Consider the following 18353-nt stretch of genomic DNA (forward strand, 5'->3'; position numbering starts at 1 on the left):
TATAATTTCATCATTCAATTCTTTTGCAATGCACTCGCACACGTGTGTATAAATTTATGTTAAGATGACAAGCCCTTGCCAAGGTCATGCAAGAGATGCTTTGTGATAAGGCAAATCTTCATCCTCGCAGCCAGCCATCCCTTCATTCGCCTTGTTCTCTCTCCCGGGGGCCATCATCCGTTCCTTTGGCTACTCCTCGGTTCTCTTGAATACTTTATTTCTTCCTCTCTCTTTGTTGTTTTTTCTCACGTGTGCTTTTATCTCTTTCTTCCTGCCTCGTCTTCCGGCCACATTATCCCCAATAGAGTTGGATGATTTCCTTATGTTGCCGTTCTTTAAATCTACACTTTTCTACAGTAAGTTATACAGCGAAGTAGTCGCTAATTATGGTGTGTGATCACCTTAGAGTTTTTGCTAAACATTAGAATAGCTTACTAAATAACAAATGTTATTTTAGTTTTTGCCAAACATTAGAATAGCTTACTAAATAACAAATGTTATTTTACTTTATTGTAGATAATTGTAAAACAATCTTTATCAAGGTTAACGCTTATGTTTACGGAGATAGATATGGCATGTTATCATCACCCCAATGTGCTGACTGTATTTGGTCATGGGATTTTTTAATCGTTTGAAACGTTTACAGAAATGACTTCTTTTAAGAAGTATAAATTTGGTATTTTTCGATTTCATTTCAATATAGATAAAAGGGAACTCACATTTTGGAAATTTGGCAGAAATGCGCTTGTAGAACATTGTATATTCTATGAAAGCCGCTCTTGAATGATTTCCGAGATATATATTAATGAAAATTTTATTTCCCAATTTTGGTCTAAAGGGATTTAATACAAATAAGCGTTGGATATTAAGTATGAAATTATATTTTCCTAAACACATGTAACCTTCCTTGATGGACTCATTAACCCCCTTTCGAGAAACAAACCAGTACACGTGGCCAACTGGCCATGGTAGCTGCTGGCTACACATAAAGCTGTATTCAAGCATGTGTCCTTCACTAATAGAGTAAACAGAGAGCCGTAATGGGCTACTAATAAAAAAAATTTCATCAAGCTCTCTAAGTCATCGGTAGATGACTCCATCCAAAATATTATCCAAGTCATTTCGAGAAACAAAATCTATAATGCCGCTACATAACATGAAGGCCATTTGCTTTGAATTATTGGGAATTATTTTAGCAATGTATATTTACGATTAAAAAAGTAATTTATTTGACATTTAAGTTAGGAATAGGAATCCACTGGCGATGTAAAGTATTCCATTTAATTTTGATACCGTTATGTCGAGAATTGCAGGAATGCTGGGTAATTACGCTACTTGAATGGGGTGTTAATTTTTCCATTGCCAGTAATCAACGCCGACTAAAAGATTGCCATTCATCCCAGAAGAGAGAATCCACACCGGTTGAGATAATTTTTGTGACCCTTGTTAATTATGAGTGCGGTGAGTGCGATGATGAAGATGCTGGTGGTCGGATGTATCACCTTTTTGTGTCTCGCTTCATAACAAGATTTGCTCCCTTCTCTTGTTGCATTTGTTTCTTTCAAGTAACAAATATTTTATTTGATTTGATCGGCTCTTTAATCTCTTTATCGTTTCTTGCAAAGTTAGGCTAAGTACATACTGTAGATTATTGCATGATTTTTACTACACAACTTTGGAAGAGCTTGTAATCCCTGTTCCTTTGACACGAAATTTTGATGGGAGTATAATGACGAGGAAGCCGTAAGATTTTATATTTTGGTTTTCTATATAAATATGTACTTGGAAGAAGAAATGAAAAAGTAAACGCTAGTCCTGCATGTTATTATGATCTTGATAACAAAATAGTGTATGTGTTTAAAGTGGAGTTTTGCCGAAACTTTAAACAATTCAAATAAAACGGTTACAGGCTGCGCAGCCCCTGTAAGGAAATCATATATTCGAACATACCCCGAAAATCTCAAAACGGATGTTCCCATTTTCGTGTGAACCTTTTGATCATCTTCCTTTATCTCTCTCTCTCTCTCTCTCTCTCTCTCTCTCTCAGCGAGAATGATTTAATTGAAATTAGTATGAAAGTCAGCCTTATGAAGGTCCGTTAAAGACGAGATACCGGGTTGCCTTATCGTCCAAAGATGTTCTCGGATGGAGAGTGCCGCGAAAATTATGAAATTTGAATTCCCGAGTCAGACCAAGTTGTTTGCAGTCCTTCACTGGACAGTAAAAGTTTACATACGAAAATTACTCAATGGGGTTGACATAAGATAGCAGTGTTGGTAAATATGTTTTTTAACTATTGTTATTGTTAGATTAACATTGATTATAAGGGAGACAGTTACTATTGTGAAGGCTTTAGAATAGGGATCTATTTGTTATTGTGATGATGCTTATAACAGTATTTTTATACGAACTAAAAGAAATAGAATTTTTATCTGCACTGAAAGAAATAGTATTTTTATATTAATTTCCTATTTTTGTAGTAAAGGAATCTAGAATTTATGGTTGGAGTAGCGTGTTCCATCTAAAATTTTGATCTCCCCTTAGTAGTATATACAGTAATCTCGTATTTCTTAAGATGAAAGAAAGCTGAGAAAAAACTTGGTTTGCTTATGCCAGAGAAAATAAAAACTGTATACATTTATGTATGGAATTGTAAAGCTTAATTAAAGATGGAAACAATCTCAACTCTTCCAATCTATTTGTCCTGCATATCTTTTCTATTCATATCCAGATGGTTGTAAGTTTGTTCGTACCCCAATATATATAATGTTATTATTTTATTGCTGCAAGACGAAACCGATCAGGATTTTGTTTTGGGTTTTTCTCAGTGATTTTTGTATCTGAACATTACGTGTTTCTTTAAGTTGTACGTACAAACACAAATATATATATATATATATATATATACATATATATATACATATATATATATATATATATATGTATATATATGTGTATATACATATATATATGTGTATATACATACGCTTATTGACGCAAAGGTATCGGTTAGATTTCGGCAGTTGTCTCTATCTTGAGCTTTTAAATCAATACTTCTCCATTCATCATCTACTTCACACTTCATAGTTCTCAGCCATGTAGGCCTTGATCTTCCAATTCTTCTAGTCCCTTGTGGAGCCCAGTTGAATGTTTGGTGAACTAATCTCTCTGGGGGAGTGCGAAGAGCATGACCAAACCATCTTCATCTACCCCTCACAATGATCTTATCCACATATGACACTAGAGTAATCTCTCTTACAGTTTCATTTCTAATCATGTCCTGTCATTTCAATCCAAATAGTCTTCTGAGGACTTTGTTCTCAAGTCTAAAAAATATGTGGGATATTGTTTCATTGCCACACCACGAGTCATGTCCATACAGTAACACTGATCTCACTAACCTGATATACAGCCGGATTTTTATATGTAATTTCAGGCGATTTGATTTCCAAATTTTACTTAGATTTGCCATTTTTTTCCATCTCTTTAAATTCCAATTCTAAAGACTCTGACTCTGTATTAGTGGTCATAATTCCTAAATAATTGAATGATTTTACCTCATTAATCCTTTCTCATTCCAGTGATATTTCATCTTCCATTGCATATTCTGTTATCATCTATTTATCTTGAGCCCAACCTCCTTTGATATTTCATACATTCTGGTAAGCAAGCATTGCAAATCCTGGGGTGTTATGCTGATAAGGACAGCGTCATCAGCATACTCTAAGTTAGCTAATTCCTATTACCAATCTAGTCCAACCCTTCTCCACCATCCCCAACTGTTCTATGCATTACAAATTCCTTTAGGAGGATAAACAGCATAGGTGACAACACATTCCCTTGGAGTACTCCACTGTTCACTGGAAATTCATTTGATGGGACTCCATTAACATTAACTTTGCACTTACTATGCTCTTGAGCAGACTTAATTAAATTTACAATTTAAGAAGAACTCCATAATAACAAAGGACTCTCCACAAAATTGGCTGGTGCACACTATCAAAGGCTTTTTCATAGTGTACAGATATCATCAAAAATGGATTTCTATATGCTACACATTGCTATACATGTCTTGAAATGAAACTTTGGTCAGTACAACTTCTACCTTATCTAAATCCTGCTTGTTAATCTTTCAGATTTTCACCAATATTTCTGTCTAGTCTCATTAAAATAAGCATAGTATATGTGTTCATGACAACTGACGTAAGCGTGATGCCTCTGTAATAATTCCAATCAGTCAGACCTTTTTTTTTTTTTTTTTTTTTTTTCCTATTCATCACATTTTGCCTCTTCACGCCACATTCTACAAAATAATCCTGTGAATATTCTGGGAGTTACTTCATTTTCGGCCAATATCATCTCAGAAGTTATTCCACCGTATCCAGGGGCTTTCAATCTCTAAATTTTTTTAAGGATAGCTTTGACTTCAAACACAATTAATTCATTCATGGGGACATCAAGGTCTTCCTCGGCTTCAGGTATATCAATTGAATTATTCCCTTCGTATCTCCTATTCATGACCTCACTAAAGTGTTCAATCCGACGTTGGCTTCCTTCCTCTTCAGTTGTTATAACATATCCATCTCTCTTTTTGATGGGTATATGCTTCTTCTTCTTTGCCCCATAGAGATTTAATTAATAATTCTATGAGCAATTCTTACACCATAGCCACTCCCTGAATTCATAGCTTTGTCAGCCTCATCTGCTATCCTGTCTAAATATTCTCTCCAGTCATTTTTGCTTTTCTTTTGACCTTACTATCAATACCGGAATGCTTTGCATGCTCTACCTTGTAATTTTCATTACTTCCTGTGCCGTGTAGGTACGTGAGATTGCGCGTATTTACAGACTATGTGCAAATTTATTATTATTTAATTCTAATTAATACCTATTTAAGTGAGACATGGAGAGAGAGAGAGAGAGAGAGAGAGAGAGAGAGAGAGAGAGATTCGAAGGTGTGGTCACTAATTACAATTCTACAAGTCTGGTAGCAAGTAACATGAGGTGATAATCACGTCAGCAGCCAGGGGCAAGAACTTGAATTAAAAGTAAATGGAAATAGTATCCGAGTCTTGAAAGAAACGAGCCGAAGTCCACGTTACGACGGGGTCTGTTGCAATGTTAGTTACTTCTGTTATTTATCGAGTGAAAGTTCTTGCGAGAGAGAAAGGGGCTGGGAGAGGCAGGGTTGTGCGACGGATGAAAAATCCTCGATAAATAGGGTATGGGAGTGCGAATTCATTCTAGATATAGGTGGCATATTTAGATAAATGTTATAATTGCGAGAAATAAGGTTTTAATGGAAAGAAATTGAAATATAACAAAAAGTCTCGGGAAATGTGTCGTTTAAAGACGCTAGAAAATTGTTGATAGTTGGCAAGAAGAGAACGTTTAAACTTTCATGGCAAATTGAAATAAGACTTCCATTCTGGTAGAATGAGAAATACTTTTTATAAGGAGAGAAATACCTCTTGAAAAGTATGTGATGTGTTTAGTAAATAAAGTAAGAAATGTCTTGTGAAAAGGAATTCCAGGTGGAACTAAATGTTTTTAGAAATAATGGTAAGAACTAAAGAGAATTTAGTGATAAATAACAGGTATGAGAAAAGTTAGAAATCATTTGTTTGAAAAAATTGGGAAACTTTATGATAGTAAATATGAACTTTAAAAGTATTATGTATTACTCTTTTATTTGTTTACTTGCATGTTACCAGTAGAAAGTTCATTTATGTGTATACGTGCCTATTGTTAGTCGGCATTTGATATAATAATTATTAACATTGCAGTTTATTTTTGCATTCCTTGTACCTAACATATTCGACAGAATTTGTAGAAAATGTCTGTATTACAGTCATTGACACACATTAGTAGCCTGGCACTTCCTGTTGAAGCACATTGTGTATTCTGAAAAGGAATACTAGAGACCTTTTGCTTGGTTGTTCGAATTTCATTAGACAGTGTGTTAATTGGGAGCGTTCAATAGTAAATCTTTTTGTTTGCGTAGGACCTTGAGAGCCTATCGTTTAGTTGTACGTCCCTGGCCCTAAGGCCGTCAGTTTCTACGATTTGTAATTGTGTGATTGTGAAGAATGTTCTCAATTTGGTGCAAGGGTTGGCAAGCCTCTTATCAATATCAGAATGTTCGAATAACTCACTTAATCCCATGAAAAGGGGTGTGTCACTAGGTGCTCCAATATTAGTAATAATAATTGTTGTCATTTTGATCGTTGTTGTTATTGATAATCACCCTAGCTTGGCACATCTCCTAAGTCAGCATTTCTTCAGAAACAAATGCTATCAAATGTTATTCAATATATATTTTATGTTTTTCACAAGTTTGACATTTCATATTTTTCAACAAGTAAAGCATGTAATCTTACGATCATTTCGATTGCAAGGAAATGATCCAAGGTCATGTTCAGTTTAGACCTAAAAAGGCACGTGAAAAGAACAGCAATTTTGATGCCTAAGCAGTGCTCTGAGTTACTATCTCAAGATATCAAAATGTCTACCCAAATGCTAGGTACCGATAGGATCAAAGTAATGCTCAATTGAATGTATGGATATTCCCCACCTAGCTTATGAGGAGAAAACTCGTTGAGGATGTTACTTGGAATAGAAACTTATCATCGGGGCCGTGAATCATTTAGTTTCTCAAGATATTGAGATAGCAGAGAAATGCAACTGGCATTTCAGAGGTGACAGTAGGAAATTTATTTTTCTCGAGAGATTTGTAGAAAATTATGCCACGGAAAGGCAAATACAAATTGTACAATAATAAGTTGCACTAATGTAGCCCTAAAGAATAATATCGAACAGAGCCCGGAAGTATACAAACGAAATGACCAAAGAAGATGAATTGTATGAACGTGAGAGGAGTATAGTTAAAGGTTTTTTTAGGGGGAGGAATAGATGAGCCAACAGGCTAAATATCTTCATAACTAGAGACTTTCATCTTGTTCGAAGGCCGAAGAGTACAGACCTAAAAGCCAAGATATTTTTTTTTCCCTCCACGTGCTAACATCACTATTAAAATGACCTTGAAAAGAAACTATTTTTAAGCGACCCAATTGATTATTTTTTAATAATTTTTGTCTTTATTTGCAATAGTAATTTTATGTAAATTCCTGTTTGCGAGATTCAGAAATGTTTTATTATCTATTTCTTAAATGCTAATTTGTTTAATGCCTTTGGCAGGAAATATAGTAGCATTTCTCTAAACAGCAAAACTACAAAGTTTAGTAGTTTGTAATCCTGTCTTTTTTTATCTTTTACTAAGTAAGAAAGACTGAGTCTCTTTACATGCTATTTGGCAGGAATTCTTACTCTATACGGAAAAAAAAACTAACGCTGTAATCCCATCCTCATTTCACTCCATCCAACCCATACTTTCAGAAATCTGCTCATCCAATCACAGAGGCCATTCCATTATGTGTTAAATGTTAACCCATCTTACCTGTGGGTCAAGCTGAATCTACGTGGATGCCCTTAGCCTCTTGCAAATGCATCGTCATTTCTCTTACCAGACTTTTAATTTCACCTTCACCATTACAGCAACGTCGGATTTTGGCCATGGTCTCTCTCTCTCTCTCTCTCTCTCTCTCTCTCTCTCTCTCAGGTCATGTCAAGTAGAGGAGGGGTTCCTCTTCTCTCTTTGTGTGTTTGTGTGTCTATCTCTCTACAGGTCATGTCAAGTAGAGGAGGGACCTCTCTCTCTCTCTCTCTCTCTCTCTCTCTCTAGGTCATGTCAAGTAGAGGAGGGGTTCCTCTTCTCTCTTTGTGTGTTTGTGTGTCTATCTCTCTACAGGTCATGTCAAGTAGAGGAGGGACCTCTCTCTCTCTCTCTCTCTCTCTCTCTCTCTCTCTCTCTCTCTCTCTCTCTCTCTCTGTTATAGGTAGTGTTTTAAGGACAGATATTATAGTTTCTCCTTGCTTCATTCCTTCACAAAAATTCTCTCTCTCTCTCTCTCTCTCTCTCTCTCTCTCTCTCTCTCTCTCTCATTCCTCGCTATCGGAGGTCATGAGGGTGGATGGGGGTGGTGGGATGTTTGAGTTGGTGGAGGAGGAGGAGGAGGATGAAGGAAGGAAGGAGGAGTAGTAGGAGCAGGAGGAGGCAAAAGGTCCAAAAGCGCATCAGTGGTGGTGTGGCCGTGGTGGTGGTCGCTTTGTGTGTGCGTGTGTCTGTCGTGTTTCTCGTGTCGGAGTGCGCTACTCCCTCCCCGGATTTCTCGCCGGTACGACCGCTGCTGAACTTCACAGTATTTCAATAATTGTTATGATAAATCGCCCATCATGTGCATACATAGAGTGAAATAATAATAGCTAGTTTGGATTGCGAGCAACATAGAACAAAATGTTCGTATGTGGAAAAAATTATCTTTAACGCTTCCACAGGATTGAATGACTTATGTGAAAAGCTCGAACAAGATTGGGTTTAGATAAAGACGTTATCTAATTAATAAGAGCCTTTAAAAGTTTGTTGAGATCTATTTTAAGGTCCTATGGGTCATTGTTTATTAATTTCGAAGGGAGGAAAAACAACAGGTGAAATTCATCAAGCGATGAATTCTTGCGAGGAAATAAAGTCTTTCCTTCTTTTGTGTTTTGAAGAAATTAACTTTTGATCACTTTTGTAATTGTTTGGCAAGGAAGTAATGATTCGCCAATGAAAGTTAAAATCAGGAAAAAGGAGAATACATTTAGTGAAACATTAATGGTTCGGTTGTTCTGAAGTGTTTTCATTGTACTATTTCAACGCTTCAGTCAGAGAAATGAGGACGTAATGTCAAATATTGTGTGTAATGAAACAAGTATCTAACTTTTCACAGTGAACTATTACTGTATTGATGGTACAGATCTATACAGTGTATTAATAACTGATATCTGTTTGTGTGTAATATATATATATATATATATATATATATATACATATATATATTTATATATGTATGTATTTATGTATGTATATCTAGAATTATATGACATTTACTGTTGAATGATATTGTGGAAGAACATTCTATGTTACATGATTGTTTAATTTCTTGGTGTGATATTTAAGGTTATATATATGAATTCACTTGTTCTTCATTGATAATTTGATTAGACTTTTAATAAGATAATGGATAGTTGAAGTATTAAATCTGCCAGCCTACATGTCAATTGAAATATGGGATTTCTTAATTCTAAATTCCGTTAGATTTGTAAAAAAAAAAAAAAAATCTATAATAAAAACAATACGAGATTTTAATTACCGTAGAGCAGTTGCATTCCTGTAATTGCCATGTAGTCTTATATAACCCTCAACATTAACTCGGGCCCTTTTTGCTGCTGGATAGGATATTGTTAATGTGGTTGAGGAATTACATTTGTTGCCCTATGGCAGTGTGACAGGTATTTTGATGACGGAATCGTATTGAGATTCAGTAATCATTGAAACCAGTAGCTGTCATCTGTTAATGAGCATTTACTGTCTGGGATGATTGCATACTCGAAACATGTTTTTTTTTCTCATCTGTAAATGTCAGGAAATTCGTGTGAAAATTCAGCCTGCTGGTTTTCTCCTGTTTTTTTGGTGAGATTGATTGAAGTTGAACCTTTCGATAAGGTTTCATTATTCCCATTTTTTTGTCGGTTAATTAGTTTGTTATTTTTTTATGTATTTTTATTGAATTTTTATTACACAGAAGTTAATTTACGATTATATTTTTTCTTAGTAAATTTCAATCAGATATTTTTTTTGTAGGTTCATACTTTATTTACACAATTGATTTGCACAGATGATAATTTTATCGCTTCTCAGAAGGCCACATAGTTCCTTGCGGAATAATTTCCCTCTCCCTTTTACCTCCTCATCCTCATCCTCTCTCAGGTGTTTAAATGTTACTGGAATTCTATCCAAGTTTTTCTGCTTGGCTGGTAAGGTTGGGTTGAAGGGGGTTGTTTAGCTCAAGCGAAATTGCTTAGGATCTTTCAGCAAAGTGAAGGGGTTGCAGATAAGTTTTGTAGAAAGTGGAGGATTGAAAAGAAATTTTAAGGAAAAAATAGGTGGAACCATTGCTATTTTTCTGACCAGTTCAACCCTTGCGTGCTGGGTGGGGTTGAAGAAGGTTACTTCACAGAAAACTGTTCCGTTAAAGACTGACCGTCGACTGTAAAGGAATTTAACTCTTATTTCTATTCAGGCATAACATTAATGTTAGCATATTTTGTTCTTGAAATTAGATACTTACATGGAAGTTTTCATTCTCTCATTTAAAGAATTTTGGTGGTAATTTTATTTCGAATGTTGATTGAATTTTCAATACTCTATGTAACTGACGTTACAGCTCCAATGAAATAATCATCGATACCTAGCTGTTGATTTATTAATACATATTTTTTCAATTATTTTTATTACCTTATTATTATTATTATTATTATTATTACAATCGTACATTCTCATGGAAAAGACAATAATGAACCCTAACAAGCTTCATAAGGCCATGAGTTTAATCACATCCAAGTAAAGAAAGGCAGGTAATGAAAGAGAATATTTGAGTAAGGCTGGAAACGTAATCAGGAAAATAATTATTTTATAAGTAGCTCCAAAAATATACAAATGAATAATATCGATTTAAATAATAGAAATTATAATTAGAATCTAATTAGTTCGCATAAAGCTAAAGAGATAATTGATTTTTTATGTAAATCGTGAAAAGTAATTAGTATAAGATTAGCTCCTAGGATGGCAAATCAATAATATTTTACGTAGAAGATTTGATAATTTACGCCAATGTCTGCTATGTTCAATGTATGTCTTGCCTTTTATCGTAGTAAACATGCGTACTGTAATATTACTATTGATAATAATGATCATGCCTCTAATTTATGTATTTAGCGAGTATATTCTCTTGCTTGAGGGTACACTGAGACACACAATTATATCTTATTTCTCTTATTCTTTTATCTTTTTGAAGTTTTATAGGATATGCATGTTTTTTTTTTTTTTTGTTTTTTTTAAGTTTTTGTACTTTATATACGGGAGAGCTATTTTAATGTTGTTACTGTTCTTCAAATGTTTTATTTTAATTGTTCATTAATTTTCTTGTAGTTTATATATTTCCTTGTATCCTTTCCTCAATGGGCTATTTTTCCTTGTTGGGGCCCTTCGGCTTATAGTGTCCTGCTTTCCTTCCTAGGGTTGTAACTTAGCTGATAATAGTAATAGTTTGAAATGCACTGATATTAATGATGTATTTCCCTGCAAGGATAAGCTATAGTCTCTCACCGAAGCAGCATTCGTGTATCACGTGATTGATGTGAGTGAGTTATTCGCACCTCACACCTCAATTCCCTCTCAAGGTTTCCTTTGTGATTTCCTTTGCTCAACTGAACACAATAGTTGAAAATAGCTTGTTGGCGAATGGATCGTTGTTGTGCTTGAATGGCGGAATTGGTAATTACGGGCTGGCTCCATTGCACGATGGTGTGTCGTGATTGCCTGCGTCTTGTTGCTCTTGGGTGTTTGCGGGAGAGGAAAATAGGGTCGTTTGTTTGTGTTTTGATGTTTTTCAGGAAAAGGAATGTTAATGGTTAATGTGAGCATGGAATGAAAAAAGTAAACTCCATTTTTTCTCATCTGTTTTGTCCAGCTCTTTTTTGTCACTTTCTGCCTGTCTTGCTGTCAGTCTACTGTAAATAAATCGATCTACCAGTCATATTTTACACCATTTTTGCTTCTAGTTCTACGTTGTAATTCTTTAAGTGGAACGTTTTGCTTTTCTTAATGTCATGCTTTGTCCTCCAGTTTTAGCATTTTGGTTTTTGAAGCAACAATTAATTGAAACGCTTTCTTTTCAGTGAAAATTGTCAATAATTATGGAATAAACCTAGATATGCTTCATGCAGAAGGATAAAATAGCATATAAAAAATTGAGGGTGGTTAAAAGTTTTGCACTCAGCCATTGACTGCCTCTTTCCTTCTGCCAAGACGTGGAATTCTCTCCCTTCTTCTCTATATCCTAATTCATAATAATTTTTTTTAAAGTGTTGATTAATCTCTTCCTTGATGGCTTAGCCTCACCCCTCATCTGTTTTTCATTTTCCCCATTTTATTCCGATTTAGGGTAGGTAAAATCTTTAGGTTGCTCTGTATTATAACACTATCATTTGATTATGAATAGCTGTTTTCCCTTTTGTTCAGAAAGTAGCTTTTATGAAAGAGAGAGAGAGAGAGAGAGAGAGAGAGAGAGAGAGAGAGAGAGAGAGAGAGAGAGAGAGAGAGAGAGAGAGATGTAATTAAGAATACATTGGTGTGATGAAGCGCGACAGGTAAATACTTACACTAGAAAAAATTGTCTCTTGAAAGTGAAGAAGTAAAGTATCCGTGGTCACTCTTTGTGTCAAATGGAAGTGATCCTACCGCTTGGTAATTTTGGCTTCGTGAATGCAAACTGGATAGATGGTAATGCCTTCCATGGCCTTCGTCTGCAGCATGACCTTTTTGGAATTTATGATGAAAAATTTTGCCTTTTTTACATAAGAGGTGAAATTATGTCGAGTGAACTTTTTAAGCTAATTAGAACGGGCGCTCGGTAAAGCGTATACCTTCACAAATGCGACATCACATGATAGGTAATTAGATTATGCACATTTTGGAAATAGTTTCATATAAATCGGATAAAAATTTACCATCATATAGAAAATTGATTTTTTTGACCTTTTCTTGATCTCGACCTTGACTTTTGACCCAATTACTCCCAAAATCTAATCAAATTGTCATTGGATCATGGTTAATCGTCTCACTAAATTTCATGAGATTCGGTCGAATATTTTTTTTGAGTTATGCGAATCGCAAACAAACAAACATACAAACGTGAATAAACAAGGGTAATGACATCACTGTTTCCTGTTGTATATCACAAGATAGGCAATTAAATTATGCACATTGTGGCAATAGTTTTATGTAAATTAAAATTGGCCACGATATGGCAAAAGGAAATTTTTAAGCTTTTCGTGACCTTGGCATTGACTTTTGACCCAACCTCTCCCAAATCTAATCAAATTGTCATGTCCAATCATCCCACCAAACTTGATGAAATTCGGGCAAATAGTTTTTAAGTTGAGCGAATCACAAACACACAGACAGACTTACAAACAAATAAATACACGCCTATCAAAACTTAACCTCCTGGCGAAGATAATTCTAGTAATGCAGATTTTTTTTTTCTTTTTTTTTCGACATAGTTCAATGCAGACGTTATTGTATGTATTAGGAAATGCCATTTAGTATAAATTTGTATTCTTGTATTTACTAGAATATAAATCTTACAAGATTTTGACTTATTGGGGAATTTTAATTAGTTTCAATTAGGTATTCTTAATCTAATGAAACAACGTTTAGAATAGCTGTCATCAAATTCTTATCCTTAGTGGATCCTTAGTGGTAACTAACAATTATCAGTGAGAATTAATACCGAAATCACTTGTGTGAATTCTCCTTTGAAAACCACTGGCCTTGCAAAAGCAACAACAATAAATATTTTATAGATAATACATAATACATTGTTGTTCAGATGAGTGAAAATTTTCATTCGGTCAATTTCCGATGTCCTTTCTATCGCAGTCATGAATGAAAGAAAATCGGATTTGCTTCTCGAGCACGTCCTTGCTATTTTATCGGTTTCATTTTTTGAACGAAGGCCGTTGGGACGGGCTGGACCTGGATCCTTATTCTGCCTAAGTCTTGAGATAAAAAAAAAGGTGGAACCTAACTTCGATGGAAGAAAAAGATCCTCATCTTGAAAGAAGAATATTGTGGGAATATTGAAAAAAGTGAGCGTGGTTTAATATTCAACTTCATCGTTTTGATATAGACTTACTATTTGAGTTTATAAATATATACATAGTGCTAGTGTGGGTAATAACCACCTACAGCATTTACCTGACCGCAAACTTACTCAAAGACTATAATCGCTTCTCGTATTCTTGCTAAACTTTGAGTGAACATCAGGCCGCCCAAGAGGAAGGAAATTCTTTGCTTTGTTGGAGTATTTTGGCTATTTTAAGGCAAGGCCGCATGAGACTTGCTTATACAGTGTGTGTGTGTGTTTATATATATATATATATATATATATATATATATATATATATATATATATATATATAATGTGTGTGTAGTAGTAATAGTAGTAGATTCCTTTTCCATATAAGACTGGTTCTGTTGTTACTTTTCTGTTTCTCTGCTTATGTCAAAGAAATGAGGTTGCTATTCTCATACCGTCGTGGACACGATTACATTATGCACTCGATTGACCGCTGGTGATTATACCCTGACTGCTCATCCGTCTACGTTCTAGTCACTGTTGACTGAATCCGGAGATCGAAAGACCTGGAGTGCAGAGGGGAGACTTATGCTGCAAAAAAAAAAAAAAAAGGAAAAAAAAAGCACGATAGTTTCGAACATCGATATAAACTAAGTGATTATAAAATGCAGGGGAACTTGATTAAACAAATATATTTTAACTTAATATGATAAGATTTGAATCTTAATTTCCCTTTTCGTCGCGTTCAATCAGATTTTCCTGAAATATTTCCAGACAACTAATTTATTGACGTAATGCCAAGTCATGTGTTTAAGAAAATCCCCCCCCCCCCCTCTCTCTCTCTCTCTCTCTCTCTCTCTCTCTCTATCTCTATCTCTCTCTCTCATGTCTTTGATAACAAAACCCATTTTGTTTTCTTTGATTGTGAAGAGTTTTAATCGTAAAACTCGTCTCTATTTACAAACTTAAAATTATGCCAAATCCCTCTTATCTTTCATAGCAAAATTCTTCCCTTGTCTCTTTCATTTAAGAGTTCCTTTCTCAAAGTCTCAAAATCTCTATTGTTAATTGTAAATTCTTTGAAGTCTCTTCGTCCACCTTCGCTTCTCCCACCCCACCCACCCCCCTCTCCCGGCCAATCTCTGTCGCAAGAGCTAATGTGGTCTTCCGCGAGAAAGTTGTAATTGTTTTGTCTTTATGTGAACGGTTGTAGCGTTGTCCAATCAGATGAAAACCAGAAAGGAATTATTATCGAATTTAACATTGAGAAATTAATTGGACATATATACTGTATGTATATATATATATATATATATATATATATATATATATATATATATATATATATATATATATATTTACATATATATATTTATTTATTTATTTATTTATATGTATATATATATATATATATATATATATATATATATATATATATATATATATATATATATATATATATTTCATCCTACGCCTATTGACGCAAAGGGCCTCGGTTAGATTTCGCCAGTAGTCTCTATCTTGAGCTTTTAATTCAATACTTCTCCATTCATCATCTCCTACTTCACGCCTCATAGTCCTCAGCCATGTAGGTCTGTGTCTTCCAACTCTTCTAGTGCCTTGTGGATCCCAGCTGAACATTTGGTGAACTAATCTCTCTTGCGGAGTGCGAAGAGAATGCCTAAACAATCTCCATCTACCCCTCATCTTAATCTTATCCACATAAGGCATTCGAGTAATCTCTCTTATAGTTTCATTTCTAATCATGACCTGCCACTTACTCCCAATATCCTTCTGAGGGCTTTGTTCTCAAATCTACTAAATCTATTGGAAATTGTTTAATTGCCATACCATGACTCATGTCTATACAGTAACACCGATCTCACTAAACTGATATATAGACTGATTTTTATATGTAATTTCAGGCGATTTGATTTCCAAATTTTACGTAGCCTCTATATATATATCTATATATATATATATATATATATATATTATATATATGTGTGTGTGTGTATATATATATATATATATATATATATATATATATATATATATATATATATTTATATATATATATATATATATATATATATATATATATATATATATATATATATATATATATATATATATATATACACGAGTTGGGAGCAAAATAAAAATGAAGGAATTTTTTTTCCTGTAATGATAGCGATTTTCTTATCCCATTTTTTGAGTTTGAGCGATAGGAAGAGAATTACTCTTCCGCGTTGGACACTGACAAGAGGACTCTTATCGCTTCTTGCACGCAGACATTTCTAAGCCTCTCGATACGGAAGCTAACGATGGTAGAGAAAGTGCTTCGTTCCTAACGGGGATGGGTGGTTGGAATAAAGCCAGTTGCCTGGTCGTTAAAGAAAGCAGGGTACGTTGATTTGAAAAAATTAAGTCCACATCCAACCCACTTGATACATCTATAACAATTAAGAATATACGCTGGAAAGTCTTTTGTCTAACTTCCTGTTTTAAGGTGTGCTTTTCTCCATCTGATTACTTTTGCTGCATTTTTTCTTTGTATTCTAATTAGGGGCCGTGGTGTTTGCATAATATGCTTTGGAATAACTGATTTTGTTAATGATTGTTATTTTTCATAATTGTATAATCGATTGTTGGCAATTATTTTTCACGTATTGTAAAAGTTGCATAATTTATCTAAGAGGATAATTTTGAGAGAAAAACTGGAGTAATTGTACGATACTTGCAATATTTTGCAAGTATCTCTGCGTATCGTTCCGTGAGGCCGACGTCTATTCACAGAAGACAAGCAGCAGCAGCCTCCTGTGCCCACCTTTTCCGAATCCTTCATTCCCTTTTACCTACCAAACATAGCTGAATCCTAATGGCGCAACACCTTATTTGGCGACAGGCTATAGGCCAGCCAGGATTCCTTCCTCTCCGGTGGACGGGTGTGTTGTATGGGACAAGATCCATAGAATAGACTTAGGATGTGGAAGGTTACGGAAGGGTTGCCAAGAAGCGTCCGATAATTAGTAATATTCAAGAGAATAGATAAAGAAGCTTTCGTCTTGATTGTTATTGGCTGTAGTTTTATGAGCATCTGTATCGTTGAAAGACAAATGGCGGTGTGGGACCATCTTAGATTTTTAGTTGTGTCGTTTGGTGATTGTATACTGTAGCCTGGTCTATAGATACTTTACTTTGCGAAGGTTGGGCTTAAAAGCTATTCTGTGCAAATGTTGATATCTGTTTACTGCAGCGCATTAATGTTATATATTTTTTCCAAAACATACAAAGAGGCTTTCAAGTTTCTATGTGTGTCCAACCTTTCTTCTTATCAGTTATTTACATAGCACAAGCTGAATGCAAAATAAAAACAAAGGTAAAGAATGGGAATTTTCTGTTTCTATTTTAGGTATGATGTAGTTTTTTGGGGCCGATCAGACTTGTTTGAATTACATGAACTAGTAATAGGTTGCCATCTCTCTCTCTCTCTCTCTCTCTCTCTCTCTCTCTCTCTCTCTCTCTCTACTTCATGAAGGACCAACATAGTATTATGGTAGCAATGGGTTTGATACTAGTTTACTAAAAAAAAAAATATGTACAGTTGTCGACAGTTGTGGATCTTGGGATAGAGAGAAAAAAATTGTATGGTTGATAGAACTAACCACTATTAAATTCTGTATACCGTAAATTTAATATAATAGATAATTTGCGGAATTAGCGAGGTCAGGGGTCAAATTGATTTAGTTTATTTGTCAAGAATAGGAAATTTCTTGTTTTCTCCTGTATTTCCCGAGCTATTTAAATTAACAAAGAAAAGAAAAGTTGTTGTCAACTCTCAAAGAGAGAGATCCATTAATACGCATCTCTTGCAACGACCAAGAATGATTTGAGCATTCATACTTCTGTATTTAGCGTTAAAGAAAAAAAAGACTACTCTACAATCTCATATTGTACCAAAGATGAATTCTACTCTCCCGAGAATCAACGGAAAGTTTTTATTTCAAGTCATTGGATAGACAAGTGCAAAGATTAAATGAATCACAAATTTACTTGGTTGTATACTTGTTTCCCTCAAAGTTTCTAAAACCATTTAACTGTCCATAAACTTTTACGAACTCCAAAGTTGCCTTTAATGTTTAACATATACTTGCTTTTATTTATACGTCTTATGCAGGCAAAATTTGAGCCCGCGGTATGAGAGTGGATCTAGAATGAACCCACAAATTTGGAAATTGCTCACAACCTCAACTGTTAGATCCTTTCATATCTTGACAGATTCTTTATGTGTGCGTGCGTCTACATTGAATCTCTTTTGTTATGTTTGCTGTGTTAAAGTTACTTGTTTGGTCTAAAAGAAAACGAATGGAAAGTTTCTCGAATCCAGCGCCTTTTGTGCCTTTGCTGGCGGCAAACGTGCTTCATGTTTATTTGTTTAATTTTGTATTCCATGGTTAAGAGACGAAATGCAATTACTGTACAGGTTTTTAAAGGATTTAGTCGTCATGGAGTGGCTCGGGTGTAGCCCCAGATGTAGTGAAAGTTATT

The 18353-nt window shown here is 34.7% G+C and overlaps 1 protein-coding gene across 7 annotated transcripts in view; it reads left to right on the top strand.

The window, feature by feature from the left end:
- Btk (tyrosine-protein kinase Btk29A) overlaps positions 1-18353 on the top strand; it is a 739841-nt gene that overhangs the window by 410401 nt on the left and 311087 nt on the right. For 2 of the 7 annotated variants that reach the window (XM_068358841.1, XM_068358859.1), the window contains exon 1: positions 8126-8234. The exons of 4 other annotated variants lie outside the window; for them this stretch is intronic. The gene's annotated coding sequence lies outside the window, so the exon portion shown is untranslated. Of the gene's footprint in view, positions 1-8125; positions 8235-18353 lie in introns of those variants that run through there. One more of the 7 variants, XM_068358851.1, reaches the window with a different exon arrangement.

The sequence above is a fragment of the Palaemon carinicauda genome, chromosome 2 (assembly GCF_036898095.1).
Source record: "Palaemon carinicauda isolate YSFRI2023 chromosome 2, ASM3689809v2, whole genome shotgun sequence".
In the NCBI taxonomy this organism is placed as follows: Eukaryota; Metazoa; Arthropoda; class Malacostraca; order Decapoda; family Palaemonidae; genus Palaemon; species Palaemon carinicauda.